General features: G+C 40.4%; 1 long non-coding RNA gene across 1 annotated transcript; it reads left to right on the top strand.

The window, feature by feature from the left end:
• Window positions 1–200: 200 nt before the first annotated feature.
• LOC309631562 lies at window positions 201–9,020 on the top strand. Its single transcript, XR_014246363.1, has 2 exons — window positions 201–1,351; window positions 1,812–9,020. It is a non-coding gene; the product is annotated as an uncharacterized lncRNA (long non-coding RNA).
• The last annotated feature ends 7,940 nt before the right edge of the window (window positions 9,021–16,960 follow it).

Raw genomic sequence — 16,960 nt, 5'->3', positions numbered from 1 at the left:
GGGAGAAAGAGCTGTTTTAAGGACTTCTCCTGACTGCATCCCTGGGCCTCTGTCTTAATCACAGTTAGTCTGTCTGTTGATTCCAAAGGGCCCAGCAGGACCTCTGTTTTCTTTTTTTTTTTTTAATTAATTAATTTATTTATTTATTTATTTATTTATTTTTTTTTTTTATAAAGGGAACGCTATTTGTTTATTTATTTATTTTGGCTGTGTTGGGTCTTCGTTTCTGTGCGAGGGCTTTCTCTAGTTGCGGCGAGCGGGGGCCACTCTTCATCGCGGTGCGCGGGCCTCTCACTGTTGCGGCCTCTATTGCTGCGGAGCACAAGCTCCAGATGCACAGGCTCAGTAGTTGTGGCTCACGGGCCCAGCCGCTCCGCGGCATGTGGGATCCTCCCAGACCAGGGCTCGAACCCGTGTCCCCTGCATTGGCAGGCAGATCCTCAACCACTGCGCCACCAGGGAAGCCCAATTTATTTATTTTTTATTATTTATTTTTTTGGCTGTGTTGGGTCTTCGTTTCTGTGCGAGGGCTTTCTCTAGTTGTGGCAAGCGGGGGCCACTCTTCATCGCGATGCGCGGGTCTCTCACCATCGCGGCCTCTCCCGTTGCGGAGCACAGGCTCCAGACGCGCAGGCTCAGTAGTTGTGGCTCACGGGCCTAGTTGCTCCGCGGCATGTGGGATCCTCCCAGACCAGGGCTCGAACCCGTGTCCCCTGCATTAGCAGGCAGACTCTCAACCACTGCGCCACCAGGGAAGCCCCAGGACCTCTGTTTTCTAATGCTTAATTCCAGTCATAAAGTATGCTTAAAAGTAATATATTTGCATTTAAAAGGAACACATTCTTTAATTTAAACTTGTCATTGATTGCCTCCAATCTTCTTCCAATTAGTTGCTTTAACCATATTTGTGGTTACAACCAGATGCTGTAAAACGAAAATCAGTTGAAAGTAATAAACTAATGTATACCCTCCATCATGCACAACAATTTGTTGAGGTTAAAGAGAGTGTGGGTGTGTGGTGTGTGAGAGAGACAGAGACAGACAAAGGGTGAGGTGGGGAGAGAACTGGAGAAAGAGAGAGGTGCCATCCACAGTCCTCTATGTTTTTAGAAGTAAAAATACATTCCTACAGAAAACTACCTGATGTATGAGATTATTAGAGGAAGATGCAAGAATCTGGGGTACATTGTTGAAAATAATGGAGGGCACAAATCAAACTTCCCAGTAGAAAAATTGACGAAGTCATGAACTTAAAATTCACAGAAAGTAAGACAAATACTCAATAAAGATAAAAACATGTCCAACCTTACTACTGATCAAAGCAAACAAATTATTATAAACCTGACAATCAGTTTTTTGTCTGTAAAATGGTAAAAGGTTTGCAGCTATGAATATACTTGATGCTGGTAAAGGTTTCAGGAGGTAGAACCTCCCATCCTCACCCTGTGGGAGAGAAACTAGCATAATCTTTTTGGAAGTACATATCAAGAGGCTCAAATTTGTCCCTGCTCCTTACCCTTCTATAAAAGAGAACACTTCTCTATATCAGATGTATACCAGAGAGGTGACCAGGTATACATGCACATGGTCATTCATAGCAGCATAATGTATAATAGTGAAAAGTTGGAAACAACTTAAGTTCAAAAGATAGGGAAACAAATAAATTGTGGAACACCTGCCCAATACTGGATGAAGCTGTCATAAAAGTGTTTTGAACACCACTTAATAACATGAGGTGATAGTCACAATGTCATGAGGTGATACTCACTGTGAGTCAGGAGGTGAAAAGCAGAATATAAAACTGTATATAGGGACTTCCCTGGTGGCGCAGTGGTTAAGAATCTGCCTGCCAATGCAGGGGACATGGGTTGGATCCCTGGTCCGGGAAGATCTCACATGCTGCGGAGCAACTAAGCCCGTGCACCACAACTACTGAGCCTGCGCTCTAGAGCCCGCGAGCCACAACTACTGAGCCCGTGTGCCACAACTACTGAAGTCCGCGCGCCTAGAGCCCGTGCTCCACAACGAGAGAAGCCACTGCAATGAGAAGCCTGTGCACTGCAACGAAGAGTAGCCCCTGCTCACCGCAACTAGAGAAAGCCTTCACGCAGCAACGAAGACCCAACACAGCCAAAAATAAATAAAATAAAATAAATTAATTAAAAAAAAACTATATACACTAGAATTCAATTTTTATACATATATATACAATATATATGTAAAAATATATTAAATACTCACAGTTGTTATCTCTGAATGATCAATCCATGAGTAAATATCATTAAATTCTTTTTTCTAAAACTTTGTACAATTAAAGAGCAATATTATTAGAGAAAAAACACTTAAAATTTTTCTGGTGGTAACTAGGCTCAGAAAAGACAACACAGCTTGAGCCTGTTAACCTTAAGACATCTTTGGAGGATTCCCAGTCCTCAACCATACCTTCTCTCTGGGAACTGGGAATAATTATTATAGCAACTGCTAATATTTATTGAGCAATTACTATGAGCCAGGCATTATGCTAAGCACTTTACTTTCAATATTGCATTAAATCCCGACAGGAGACCAATAAGGTAGCTACTAGAATTCTTCCCAGTTTACAGAAAATGGGACTAAGACATTGAGTCTTAAGCAATTCACCTAAAGCCAATCAGGGATTAAAGCAGAATCCGACCAGGAGTGACCCTAGCAAACCAAGACTGACTCCAGAAGAAAAACAATTTTATTGATGCAATCTCCGCCTCTCTTAAATCTCTCTCTAAGCTCTGCCCCTCCAATTACAGCAATTCTTAATATCCAAGCACTTTAGTTTTCCATGTTCTGAGCTCTTTGGAAGAAATGACTATTTAGATCTAAGAAGTATATACAGTAAATAGTGATAGAAAATTTGTTCTGTCACTTTGAAGAATATAGTCACCAGGGCTGGCTATATGGCCTAAGACCTGTGCAGGTGCATAGGGGTCACACTTAAAAGGGCTCCATGCTTGATTTGATGCTCTGCTGTCACTGTCTTACAATTCTTAGTAATTTCCAATGAGGAACCCACATTTTCATTTTGCACGGGGCCCTGCAAATTATGTCACCAGTCTTGCTAGTCACATGTGAGTAACTAAGCCTCAAACCTCATTTAAAAAGACAGCACTTGGGGTTTAACGCATATATGTGGAACCTAGAAAAATGGTACAGATGAACCAGTTTGCAGGGCAGAAATAGAGACACAGATGTAGAGAACAAACATATGGACACCAAGGGGGGGAAAGCAGTGGGGGGGTGGTGGTGGTGGTGTGATGAACTGGGAGATTGGGATTGACATATATACACTGATGTGTATAAAATGGATGACTAATAAGAACCTGCTGTATAAAAAAATAAATAAAATTCTAAAATTAAAAAAAAAACCACAGGGCTTCCCTGGTGGCACAGTGGTTGAGAGTCTGCCTGCCAATGCAGGGGACACGGGTTCGAGCCCTGGTCTGGGAGGATCCCGCGTGCCACGGAGCAGCTGGGCCATTGAGCCACAATTACTGAGCCTGCGCGTCTGGAGCCTGTGCTCCGCAACAAGAGAGGCTGCGACAGTGAGAGGCCCGCACACCGCAATGAAGAGGGGCTCCCACTTGCTGCAACTGGAGAAAGCCCTCGCACAGAAACGAGGACCCAACACAGCCATAAATTTAAAAAAAAAAAACAAAAACCCCACAGCACTTGGGGTTTAAAGTTCTGTTCTTTGCTTTTATTACCTATTTGGGCCCAATGCCTATTGAAAAAGTACTTTCCCTTGCTTCAGTGACTCCTCCAGTGGAAAACATGCGATGTTATCAATGTCTACCTGACCTTCTCGTCCTCAGCATCTCCAATGAGTGCTGTTTGAAACACTGCGCTCTGAGTGTGTGTCCCCTGTACTGCAGGGTCTGCTTCATGGGGACCCAGTGTGTGTGACCTGCCTCGTTTTACAGCTAACCAGTATTGCCAACTTTCAGGGTGAGAGGCAGGTGCCCACTGTAAGGAAGGCTTAGCGTATTTAGAACACCAGGGAATCTTCCAGACCAAAAAATAAAATCTCTTAGTATGTACTGTTAAATAAGGTCATTCTCAGGGAGGACAGATAGGATTATGTTCACTATATGGCCCTACTGTCTTGAACAGGGTAGTGGCTGGGACAGTAGTTTGGCATTAGAAAAATACATTGCTGGGGTGGATTGGAGATTGGTTCAAGATGGCGGAGTAGAAGGATGTGCGCTCACTCCCTCTTGCGAGAGCACCAGGATCACAACTAGCTGCTGAACAATCATCGACAGGAAGACACTGGAACCCACCAAAAAAGATACCCCACATCCAAAGACAAAGGAGAAGCTGCAATGAGATGGTAGGAGGGGCGTAATCACAATAAAATCAAATCCCATAACCACTGGGTGGGTGACTCACAATTTGGAAAACAATTATACCACAGAAGTCCACCCACTGGAGTGAAGGTTCTGAGCCCCACATCAAGCTTCCCAACCTGGGGGTCCAGCAAAGGGAGGAGGAATTCCCAGAGAATCAGACTTTGAAGCATAGTGGGAATTGACTGCAGGACTTTGACAGGACTGGGGGGAAAAGAGACTCCACTCTTGGAGGGCACACACAAAGTTGTGTGTGCATCAGGACCCAGAGGGAAGGAGCAGTTACCCCATAGGAGACTGAACCAGACCTACTTGCTAGTGTTGGAGGGTCTTCTGCAGAGGCAGGGGGTGGCTGTGGTTCACCATGGGGACAGGGACACTGGCAGTGGAGGTTCTGGGAGGTGCTCCTTGACGTGAGTCCTCCCGGAGTCCACCATTAGCCCCACCAAAGAGCCTGTATGCTCCAGTGTTGGGTCGCCTCAGGCCAAACAACCAACAAGGAGGGAACTCAGCCCCACCCATCAGCAGACAAGCAGAGTAAAGTTTTACTGAGCTCTGCCCACCAGAGCAACACCCAACTTTACCCACCACCAGTCCCTCCCATCAGGAAGGTTGCACAAGCCTCTTAGATAGCCTCATCCACCAGAGGACAGACAGCAGAAGCAAAAAGAACTACAACCCTGCAGCCTGTGGAATGAAAACCACATTCACAGAAAGATAGACACAATGAAAAGGCAGAGGACTATGTACCGATCAAGGCACAAGATAAAACCCCAGAAAAACAACTAAATGAAGTGGAGATAGGCAACCTTCCAGAAAAAGAATTCAGAATAATGATAGTGAAGATGATCCAGGACCTCAGGAAAAGAATGGAGGCAAAGATCAAGAAGATGCAAGAAATGTTTAACAAAGACCTAGAAGAATTAAAGAACAAGCAAACAGAGATGAAAAATACAATAACGGAAATGACAAATACACTAGAAGGAATCGATAGTAGAATAACTGAGGCAGAAGAACACATAAGTGACCTGGAAGACAGAATGGTGGAATTCACTGCCGTGGAACAGAATAAAGAAAAAAGAATGAAAAGAAATGAAGACAGCCTAAGAGACCTCTGGGACAACATTAAATGCACCAACATTCGCATTATAGTGGTCCCAGAAGGAGAAGAGAGAGAGAAAGGACCCGAGAAAATATTTGAAGAGATTATAGTCGAAAACTTCCCTAACATGGGAAAGGAAATAGCCACCCAAGTCTAGGAAGCGCAGAGAGTCCCAGGCAGAATAAACCCAAGGAGAGCAGAAATAAATGAAATAGAAACAAAGAAAACAATAGCAAAGCTCAATAAAACTAAAAGCTGGTTCTTTGAGAAGATAAACAAAATTGATAAACCTTTAGCCAGACTCATCAAGAAAAAGAAGGAGAGGACTCAAATCAATAAAATTAGAAATGAAAAAAGAGAAGTTACAACAGACACTGCAGAAATACAAAGCATCCTAAGAGATTACTACAAGCAACTCTATGTCAATAAAATGGGCAACCTGGAAGAAATGGACAAATTCGTAGAAAGGTATAACCTTCTAAGACTGAACCAGGAAGAAACAGAAAATATGAACAGACCAATCACAAGTAATGAAATTGAAACTGTGATTAAAAATCTTCCAACAAACAAAAGTCCAGGACCAGATGGCTTCACAGGTGAATTCTGTCAAACATTTAGAGAAGAGCTAACACCCATCCTTCTCAAACTCTTCCAAAAAATTGCACAGGAAGGAACACTGCCAAACTCATTCTACGAGGCCACCATCACCCTGATACCAAAACCAGACAAAGATACTACAAAAAAAGAAAATTACCAACCAATATCACTGATGAATATAGATGCAAAAATCCTCAACAAAATACTAGCAAACAGAATCCAACAACACATTAAAAGGGTCATACACCATGATCAAGTGGGATTTATCCCAGGGATGCAAGGATTCTTCAATACATGCAAATCAATCAATGTGATACACTATATTAACAAACTGAAGAATAAAAACCATATGATCATCTCAATAGATGCAGATAAAGCTTTTGACAAAATTCAATACCCATTTATGATAAAAAAAAAACTCTCCAGAAAGTGGGCATAGAGGGAACCTACCTCAACATAATAAAGGCCATATATGACGAACCCACAGCAAACATCATTCTCAATGGTGAAAAACTGAAAGCATTTCCTCTAAGGTCAGGAACAAGACAAGGATTTCCACTCTTGCCACTATTATTCAACATAGTTTTGGAAGTCCTAGCCATGGCAATCAGAGAAGAAAAAGAAATAAAAGGAATCCAAATTGGAAAAGCAGAAGTAAAACTCCTCACTGTATGCAGATGACATGATACTAAACATAGATAATCCTAAAGATGCCACCAGAAAACTACTAGGGCTAATCAATGAATTTGGTAAAGTTGCAGGATACAAAATTAATGCACAGAAATCTCTTGCATGCCTATACACTAACAATGAAAGATCAGAAAGAGAAATTAAGGAAACAATCCCATTCACCATTGCAATAAAAAGAATAAAATACCTAGGAATAATCCTACCTAAGGAGGTAAAAGACCTGTACTCAGAAAACTATAAGACACTGATGAAAGAAATCAAAGATGACACAAACAGATGGAGAGATATACCATGTTCTTGGATTGGAAGAATCAATATTGTGAAAATGACTATACTACCCAAAGCAATCTACAGGTTCAGTGCAATCTCTATCAAATTACCAATGGCATTTTTTACAGAACTAGAACAAAAAATCTTAAAATTGTATGGAGACACAAAAGACCCCAAATAGCCAAAGCAATCTTTTTTTTATATATATAAATTTATTTATTTTATTTATTTATTTTTGGCTGTGTTGGGTCTTCATTGCTGTGTGCAGGCTTTCTCTAGTTGCGGTGAGCGGGGGCTACTCTTTGTTGCAGTGCGTGGGCTTCTCACTGCAGTGGCTTCTTTTGATGCAGAGCATGGGCTCTAGGTGCGCGGGCTTCAGTAGTTGTGGCTCGCAGGCTCTAGAGCACAGGCTCAGTAGTTGTGGCGCACAGGCTTAGTAGCTCTGTGGCATGTGGGATCTTCCCGGACCAGGGCTCAAACACGTGTCTCCTGCATTGGCAGGCAGATTCTTAACCACTGCGCTACCAGGGAAGCCCAGCCAAAGCAATCTTGAGGGAAAAAAATGGAGCTGGAGGAGTCAGACTCCCTGACTTCAGACTATACTACAAAGCCACAGTAATCAAAACAATATGGTACTGGCACAAAAATAGAAATATAGATCAATGGAACAGGATAGAAAGCCCAGAGCTAACCCACACACCTATGGTCAACTAATCTATGACAAAGGAGGCAAGGATATACAATGGAGAAAAGACAGTCTCTTCAATAAGTGGTGCTGGGAAAACTGGACAGCTACATGTAAAAGAATGAAATTAGAACACTCCCTAACACCATACCCAATAATAAACTCAAAATGGATTAAAGACCTAAATGTAAGACCGGACACTATAAAACTCTTAGAGGAAAACATAGGAAGAACACTCTTTGACATAAATCACAGCAAGATCTTTTTTGACCCACCTCCTAGAGTAATGGAAATAAAAACAAAAATAAACAAATGGGACCTAATGAAACTTAAAAGCTTTTGCACAGCAAAGGAAACTATAAACAAGATGAAAAGACAACCCTCAGAATGGGAGAAAATATTTGTAAACGAATCAACAGACAAAGGATTAATCTCCAAAATATATAAACAGCTTATGCAGCTCAATATTAAAAAGACAACCCAATCAATAAATGGGCAGAAGACCTAAATAGACATTTCTCCAAAGAAGACATACAGGTAGCCAAGAGGCACATGAAAAGCTACTCAACATCACTAATTATTAGAGAAATGCAAATCAAAACTACAATGAGCTATCACCTTACACCAGTTAGAATGGGCATCATCAGAAAATCTACACACAACAAATGCTGGAGAGGGTGTGGAGAAAAGGGAACCCTCTTGCGCTGTTGGTGGGAATGTAAATTGATGCAGCCACTATGGAGAACAGTATGGAGGTTCCTTAAAAAACTAAAAATAGAATTACCATATGATCCAGCAATCCCACTACTGGGCATATACCCAGAGGAAACCATAATTCAAAAAGACACATGCACCCCAATGTTCATTGCACCACTATTTACAATAGCCATGTCATGGAAGCCACCTAAATGTCCATCAACAGACGAATGCATAAAGAAGATGTGGTACATATATGCAATGGAATATTACTCAGCCATAAAAAGGAATGAAGTTGGGTCATTTTTAGAGATGTGGATGGACTTAGAGACTGTCATACAAAGTAAAGTAAGTCAGAAAGAGAAAAACAAATATCATATATTAACACATATATGTGGAATCTAGAAAAATGGTACAGGTGAACCAGTTTGCAAGGCAGAAATAGAGACACATGTACAGAACAAACGTATGGACACCAATGGTGGGATGAATTGGGAGATCAGGATTGACATATATACACTAATATGTATAAAATAGATAACTAATAAGAACCTGCTATATAAAAAAATAAATAAAATTAAATTTACAAAAATAAATAAAATGGGTGGATTTTATTGTATGTAAATTACACATCAATAAAGCGGATTTAAAATTTTAAAAAGAAAAATACATTGCTGATAAACTAACTTTTAGCACATTTGGGAATATTCTGGACTGCCAGACATCACTACAGAAAAGCAATGGACTCTCATCTGCCTTCCCTCAAAATTACATAGGATTCCATACGACTAACTTCCCTGCACGTTTTGCCTTTTAAAATGGGGTCCAGCATAGAATTAAGTTTGGGCCTCTGGGGAAGTGGATGCTCTGCCAAAGCAGTGGGTTCCTAAGAGTGGTGCACAATCGTTGTGCCTGGGAGCAGTCCAAGGTCTTGACGTGGGCAAGCAAAAGCCACGGGGGATAACAGAGATGTTGCTAGGGAAATAAAATAAGGAAAGACATAAGAGACAGTGAAACAACAGAATTTAATTTTTGGTCAGTCCCTCTGACCAGATAAAATAATCTCTTTTTGCTGCCTCAGTCCATGACAAACACACAGATTTTCTCAAATCCACTGGCTACCAGAATCACTTTAACTGCAGAGAATTCTGTTGATTATCTACTCAGCAACCTTTCCCACTTCTTCCTTCTTATAAGAACCCTGATTTGTCTGGGTATGTTCCCTTCTCCTGAATATTCCATGTGGCTCGGGATTGCTTTGATTAGACTAAATCAATCATACTAATCCCATGGCCCTAGCTCCATCATTCTGGAGAAAGAAAGGGGTTTTTGGACGTTGCTAGGAAAGTTCTACCTTGCTTTTAAGAAATATAGCAATGGGGGAATCAGACTCTCCTGCCTGCTAGGAGTGAACTAGGGAGCATGCTGTCCCCATTGCTACTGACCACCATTGTGCAGCGGTGAGAAAAGCCAGCCAGAAGCCAAAGTCAGCACCCAGAAGAGCACGGAGGAGAAAGGACTGCAGAGAAATAGAGTCAAAACTTGGATGGAACCAAGCCTGAAGCCCACCCCCTCTGACCTTCCCATTATACAAGCCACTGTAACTCTGTATTGTTTAAGCTTGAGTTGGCCTTTCTATTCCCTGTAGCTGAAAGCACAAAATGACCTTTCAAACTAGAGCCAATCTGGGATTTGGAAGAATTGGGTGCTAGGCTCCAACCTAATTATTTACTGTACAAATTATTTTGTGCAAGTCCCAACTTCCCCAAACCTCAGATTTCTCATCCAGTAAAATTGGACGTCATAATACCTGTCCTGTTTACTTTGGGGAAATATTACTAGGGTTGAAGAGATCAAAGATACAAAAAGCCCTTTGAAACTTGTCATTGTTGTATACATATGAGATGCTGTTACTCTTAGTAGGTAAGTTTATAATGTGTCCAAGAAATCCACTTGTTTTTTTGGATACACATGGGTAAATAACAATGCCTTAGTTTGAGTTTCCCTGTTTCTTTCTCCTTTCCCTTCCCCAGTTGTACTCAGCATCTCATAGATGTGTAGGAGGCAGTGACAGAGCTTTCCAACGTCATTTTTTCTCCCCATTCAGTATTTCCCCAAAATACCAAACAAAAGAATACAGTAAATTCTTCAAAGCATCTCACTGAAACCCCTCCTGTTCTGTGCATGGAACAGAAATCCGAGATGCAGTGCTGAAGAAGATTTTCTGGGCCAGAAAGAAATTTGTCTAATCCCAGAACAGACAGAGTGTCTGGCACATTTATCCTCCTAAAAGGTAAATGAAATTGTCAAAGGCATGTAATGGATTGGCAGAATTTTAAATGAAAATTGTGTGTGTTTTCAGAAATGCACTAACTTGTGATCATTCACTGCAGAGGGAAATTAAATTGAAGTGAGGAAAAGAAATATCTAGCCTGTGAAAAATACACAAATGCAAAGCAAGGCGCCATCAAGAATCTGGGAGACCAACTGGTCAATTAAGTACCATGTAAAGATTTCCAATTTTCTTGTAGTAAATTATTTATTTAGCTCTTACATACCATCAATATATTTTACAAGTTTAATACCCAAATTATAGCTGGTCCACCCATTTATGGCTCCATAAATGAGTCCTGACTTAACCAATGTGAATTCTTATTCCTGGCAGTGTCAGATTTAGATTGGATTTGGATCTATTGCTTTTATCCTTATCAGACATTTCGAGGCTGATATTTTATTGCTATATTTAAAATGGAAAGTGCTTTAAAATAGACTTGGGAGGGAGCACAACTGATTCCCGCCCCGATATGTCATTTCCTGACTTACCATCCTACTCTAGTCTAGGTTAAAGGGGTGGAAGTCCACAGAGGATCCTTCTCCACTGAAGATTCCCCCACACACACAGAGAATTTTCCTGGAGGAAAGTGAGTGATTATAAAAAGAATGACTTTAATCTTAAGTAAGAGTAGCTGGAGCTTTCAGTAGTAAAACTGACAGGCAATTTCCATGCCTACATACTTTGTAAGTCAAATGAATAATAAAGAATATAAATGAAATACATCTAGCCATTTCTTAAGTGTTAAAGTGTATAGGGTGCTAAATTGCCAAGGCTTGTTTTTCAAGGGCTAAATTTTGTAAAATATGTAGACCCAACCAATAAATTAACAGCAGAAGAGAAGACTAACAAATCAAACCTAGGGAGCAGCTTCCACTTACAGTTATAAAAAGTATTACAGCTCTGAGATGAGTAAGTCCCAGAGTTACAAATATGAAAATACATTCAAGAGATGATTCACGATGCCCCAAATTATACTAATATCTGATGGTGGTTTTAGGCCTTTGAAAAAAAAGTCACCCAAATGATTTTTTTTTACCCTTTTTATATTACTTAAAATTTTTTTACATTGCTATTGTTCTTTTAAAAATTTTTATAGAAAGTTTTTTAATGACCCATAATATAAACTTGAACATGAGTTTCACTGGAACCAGCCCAGCTCTGGGGAAAGAACAGAGGGACTTGAGCTCTTAGCCCTTGCAGCAGCCCTAGGAGACACCAAGTACAAACTACTCCTCAGGGCTTATACTCTCACTTGAAAAATGGGCCCATCTCATAGAAATAGAGCAGGGCAAAGTGATCTGGAGGAGAAACATGGTATTTGGTATTAAGAGAAATTATTAAGAAAAAAGAAGGAATCGTCAAAGAACTCAGAGTCATTTTGAAAAACTATGTAGCCCCACCAGCCCCAGCACTGCACCTGCACACCTTCCTTTAGGCCAGCTACGCAAATGAAAGTGTGGCATTCCTTGTTCAAAAATCAGGAGGAACTACAGGTGCTAAATTGCAAAGTTTTTTCCTGTCTTTCTCGGTCTTTCAACGTGTCATGGTATGTTCTTATTTGCCACATGCAGTACTAAATAAAGAAAAATTAAAAATCTAAATTATTAGCATGAATTTTACTGTTTATCTTTATAATATGCAATGCCAGTTTTAAATGAAAATATAAGAGCATTGAACATATATGTGGAATCACCAAAATTACACAATTCATGTTTTGTACTTCATCCATGCATATGTATTTTGTTCTTATCAAAAACAGTGAAAATGTTGCACAAAATGAATTCAACTGGCTTTCTTTTCCTTTTGCATAAGTACATGTTTTATCAACACTTTACTTTTGGCTCTGGCTGACTGAGGAGGGTTGGACAGAAAGGAAAAGGAATTTTGGTTTGCCCTATATTTCCCTTTCCTTTTACATCATCACTTTCAGGATACATGGTAACTCTGACAAGAAAGTAACAAAAGTAAGAAAGGATAGCGTTCCTTGGTCATTTGTGTTTCCTAGAACTCCACTTCTTTTTGCATTCGATGCAAATTCTGGAAAGCAAGTTTTCAAAGCCTGGTCTCTTGGGGCTTTCAGCTCCCCCAACTCAGTGACAGGCATAACAGGCTTACCTATGTACTCACTTTGAGTCTTGTTGAACTCCCACACATGGTGGGTCCACTAGAATTTTGTGCTTTTGAGGCATCACAAGCCCTATATACAAATGGGGTGTAAGGAACAGCAAACTCAAATATTGCGGGAATGCTCACACACATACTCCATGCCCCATCAGATTAATATACAAAACACAAGTTCAAAAATAAAATTATTAATAATTTCAAGATATTGACAGCAGAGCCTTAAACCAAGTGTGGGCTCTGAGCACCAGGCCTTGTGCTACTGCACAAGTCACATGCCCATGATGCCAGCTCAGCCTTCCACCAAAGCCGCACCTCGGAGGGATTCCCAGTGAGGGGAGATAGTCACAAACCTCCCATAAGCCCCTGTCTATTCAGAGACTTATTGCCTGCCCAGCCCTAGCCATGCTTAGGGAAATCCCTGCAGGCAGCCTTCTCTCTTCTCCTCTTTCTCCTCTTCCTCATCCTCCTGCCCACGCATACCCATCCCAACCTGCCCCACTTATTTCCAAATTTTGAGGAAATGCAAAATAGTTCTTCTTTCAATTCAAAAGTAGGAAGACAAACTACATTCCCATTTGCTTGTACCTTTCCCTTTTCTCTTAAAACAGTGCTTATGCCCCATGCAGTAGAGCAAATTTCAGTGAATGTTCACTGTTGACAAATTTTAAAAGCTAGATGGCAAAGAATAAGCATTTTCATTTATTGTATTACCTGGGCAGAACTTTAGGGGGGAAGGCAAGTTGCTTTTAAAAAATCATGGGCTGCTAGAAGAACTACAATCGTGCAGCCTGTGGAACAAAAAACCACATTCACAGAAAGATAGACAAGATGAAAAGGCAGAGGGCTATGTACCAGATGAGGGAACAAGATAAAACCCCAGAAAAACAACTAAATGAAGTGGAGACAGGCAACCTTCCAGAAAAAGAATTCAGAATAATGATAGTGAAGATGATCCAGGACCTCAGAAAAAGAATGGAGGCAAAGATCGAGAAGATGCAAGAAATGTTTAACAAAGACCTAGAAGAATTAAAGAACAAACAAACAGAGATGAACAATACAATAACGGAAATGAAAAATACACTAGAAGGAAACAATAGCAGAATAACTGAGGCAGAAGAACACAGAAGTGACCTGGAAGACAGAATGGTGGAATTCACTGCTGTGGAACAGAATAAAGAAAAAAGAACGAAAAGAAATGGAGACAGCCTAAGAGACCTCTGGGACAACATTAAACATAACAACATTCGCATTATAGGGGTCCCAGAGGAGAATAGAGAGAGAAAGGACCCGAGAAAATATTTGAAGAGATTATAGTCGAAAACTTCCCTAACATGAGAAAGGAAATAGCCACCCAAGTCCAGGAAGCACAGAGTCCCATACAGGATAAACCCAAGGAGAAACATGCCGAGACACATAGTAATCAAAGTGGCAAATAATAAAGACAAAGAAAAATTATTGAAAGCAGCAAGGGAAAAAACGACAAATAACATACAAGGGAATCCCCATAAGGTTAACAGCTGATTTCTCAGCAGAAACTCTACAAGCCTGAAGGGAGTGGCAGGGCATATTTAAAGTGATGAAAAGGAAGAACCTACAACCAAGATTACTCTACCCAGCAAGGATCTCATTCAGATTCGGTGGAGAAATCAAAAGCTTTACAGACAAGCAAAAGCTAAGAGAATTCAGCACCACCAAACCAGCTTTACAACAAATGCTAAAGGAACTTCTCTAAGTGGGAAACACAAGAGAAGAAAAGGACCTACAAAAACAAACCCAAAACAATTAAGAAAATGGTACTAGGAACATACGTATCGATAATTACCTTAAATGTGAATGGATTAAATGCTCCAACCAAAAGACACAGGCTTGCTGAATGGATACAAAAACAAGACCTGTATATATGCTGTCTACAAGAGACCCACTTCAGACCTAGGGACACATACAGACTGAAAGTGAGGGGATGGAAAAAGATATTCCATGCAAATGGAAATCAAAAGAAAGCTGGAGTAGCAGTACTCATATCAGATAAAATAGACTTTAAAATAAAGAATGTTACAAGAGACAAGGAAGGACGCTCAATGGATCAATCCAAGAAGGTATAACAATTATAAATATATATGCTCCCAACATAGGAGCACCTCAATACATAAGGCAATTGCTAACAGCTATAAAAGAGGAAATCAACAGTAACAATAATAGTGGGGGACTTTAACACCTCACTTACACCAATGGACAGATCATACAAAATGAAAATAAATAAGGAAAAAAAAATATCATGGGCTGGAAATCAAAAAATGTTTATGTACAATGCTACTTTATGTGAGTAATGAAAGAGCTCACCTAGGAAAAATCACAGGTTTTGGATGAAACCCATGCATTTCCATATCCCATGCAACTTGGTACTTAATTCTAGAGGGGAAAAAATGACTAGGTCATGGAATAATAAGGAAACGGGAGTGAGTTTATTAAGACTTCTTAAATGTTCCTGGAACATAGGCAGGTATTTGGAAACATTTTTTACTCACTGAAGAATGATGCTTGAGGGATAAAAAGACCTTTTTGCATTTTTTGTTATTTTCTTCATTTCCCTTTCTCTTCCCAGCCTAGCATTCCTAGAGTTCCCAGGTTTATAAAATACTTAATGAAAAAACAAGATCACAGAGCTGCTTTTTTTGGTTCATGAATTTTTTTTTCTCATTTTGTACCTATATAGAAATATTTTCAGTTCAACTGTAGGAACTGGTAACTGTCTGAGTTAGAAGGGACAAAGGTAGAAGATCTCCTTTTTTGCTTTTTGAAGCTTCAGAATGGCACCCTAACAGAGCCTGCTAACCAAGCCACTTCCCTCTGAGATTTGAGATCAAGAGAGTGAATGTCCAAGTTCCCACAGATTTAAGCACCAACCTCTCAGAGAGTGAATAAAAGACTACACGTCCTTTTCCGAGAGTCCAGTTTTCTTCAGCACTTAACGGATTCAGTATGTTGGATGGAGCATAAGGGTGTCCTTCTACAGAGGTCAGGAAACTCACGGGCCATCCTTTACCACATTGGTAACTCGGTGGCAGCCGGGAGCACATTCCTTACTTTTTTCATAATCCCCATTAATTAGCCCTTGAATATGGCCAAACTCCAACTAAAATCATTTTATTCGGCCCTATTTATGCCTTTCCTGGAACTCTAAATGGACATCATTCTTCCCTCCTGGCTGGTCGGCAGCCTGTTGTGCTCTGAAGGTGGTTGTAATTCAGAGGGAAGGAAGCCGGAGGTCCTGACAGATAAACATTTAATAATCACAGAAACGCTCTCTCTTCAGATCCATACTCTTTTCCTTCATATCTTTTGGAGCTGAATACTTTGGAATAAAAGTAGCTCCTCAAAACCTAAAATACATTCAGACTAGGCAAATCCACAGAGACAGAAAGTAGATTAGTGGTTGCCAGGGGATGGGGGAAGAGGAAATGAGGAGTTATTACTTAATGGATATGGGGTGTTCTTTGGGGATGATGAAAAAGTTTTGAAAACTAGAGAGAAAGTGGTGATTGTACAACACTGTGAATGCACTGACTGCCACTGAATTGTACACCTTGGAATGGTTAGATGTATGTTATGTGAATTGCGCCTCAATTTCTTAAAAATGTAAAACACTGTTCTCTCAGATTTCATTCACTTTTCATTCTATAGCCAAGTTTCTTATGAGACAGAGTTTCAGGGATATGCTTTAAGAGAAAATTCACATCACCAAAGGGGTCTAAAGAAGAGAGTTTAACAATTAGCCAATGAGTCTGTGCAATAGGTATTATATGAGACAGAAGAGTGTTTCTTCTCAACTAGCTAAAAAGACTTCCTCTCATTTTCCCTAGGTAGACAGTGAATATATCTCTCTCTAGATGAGGTTTCGTCACAAAGCAAGAACCACATAAATTAGGATGGAGGTGCCAGAAGTAGGAGCATCGTTGTATGCCAGGAGCTTCCTTGCTCAAAGTTCATGTGTAAATGGCTTTGGTTGTTGAGGGAACACCTCTGTTGGCCAGAATGACAGGGCCCAGTATGATGCCCAGTTGTCCATCCTCCAATGACTGACC

The sequence above is a fragment of the Balaenoptera borealis genome, assembly GCF_965194805.1.
Source record: "Balaenoptera borealis genome assembly, chromosome: 7".
NCBI lineage: Eukaryota > Metazoa > Chordata > Mammalia > Artiodactyla > Balaenopteridae > Balaenoptera > Balaenoptera borealis.
Note: the sequence above shows the minus strand (reverse complement) of the source record. Positions and strands in the feature narration are given on the sequence as shown.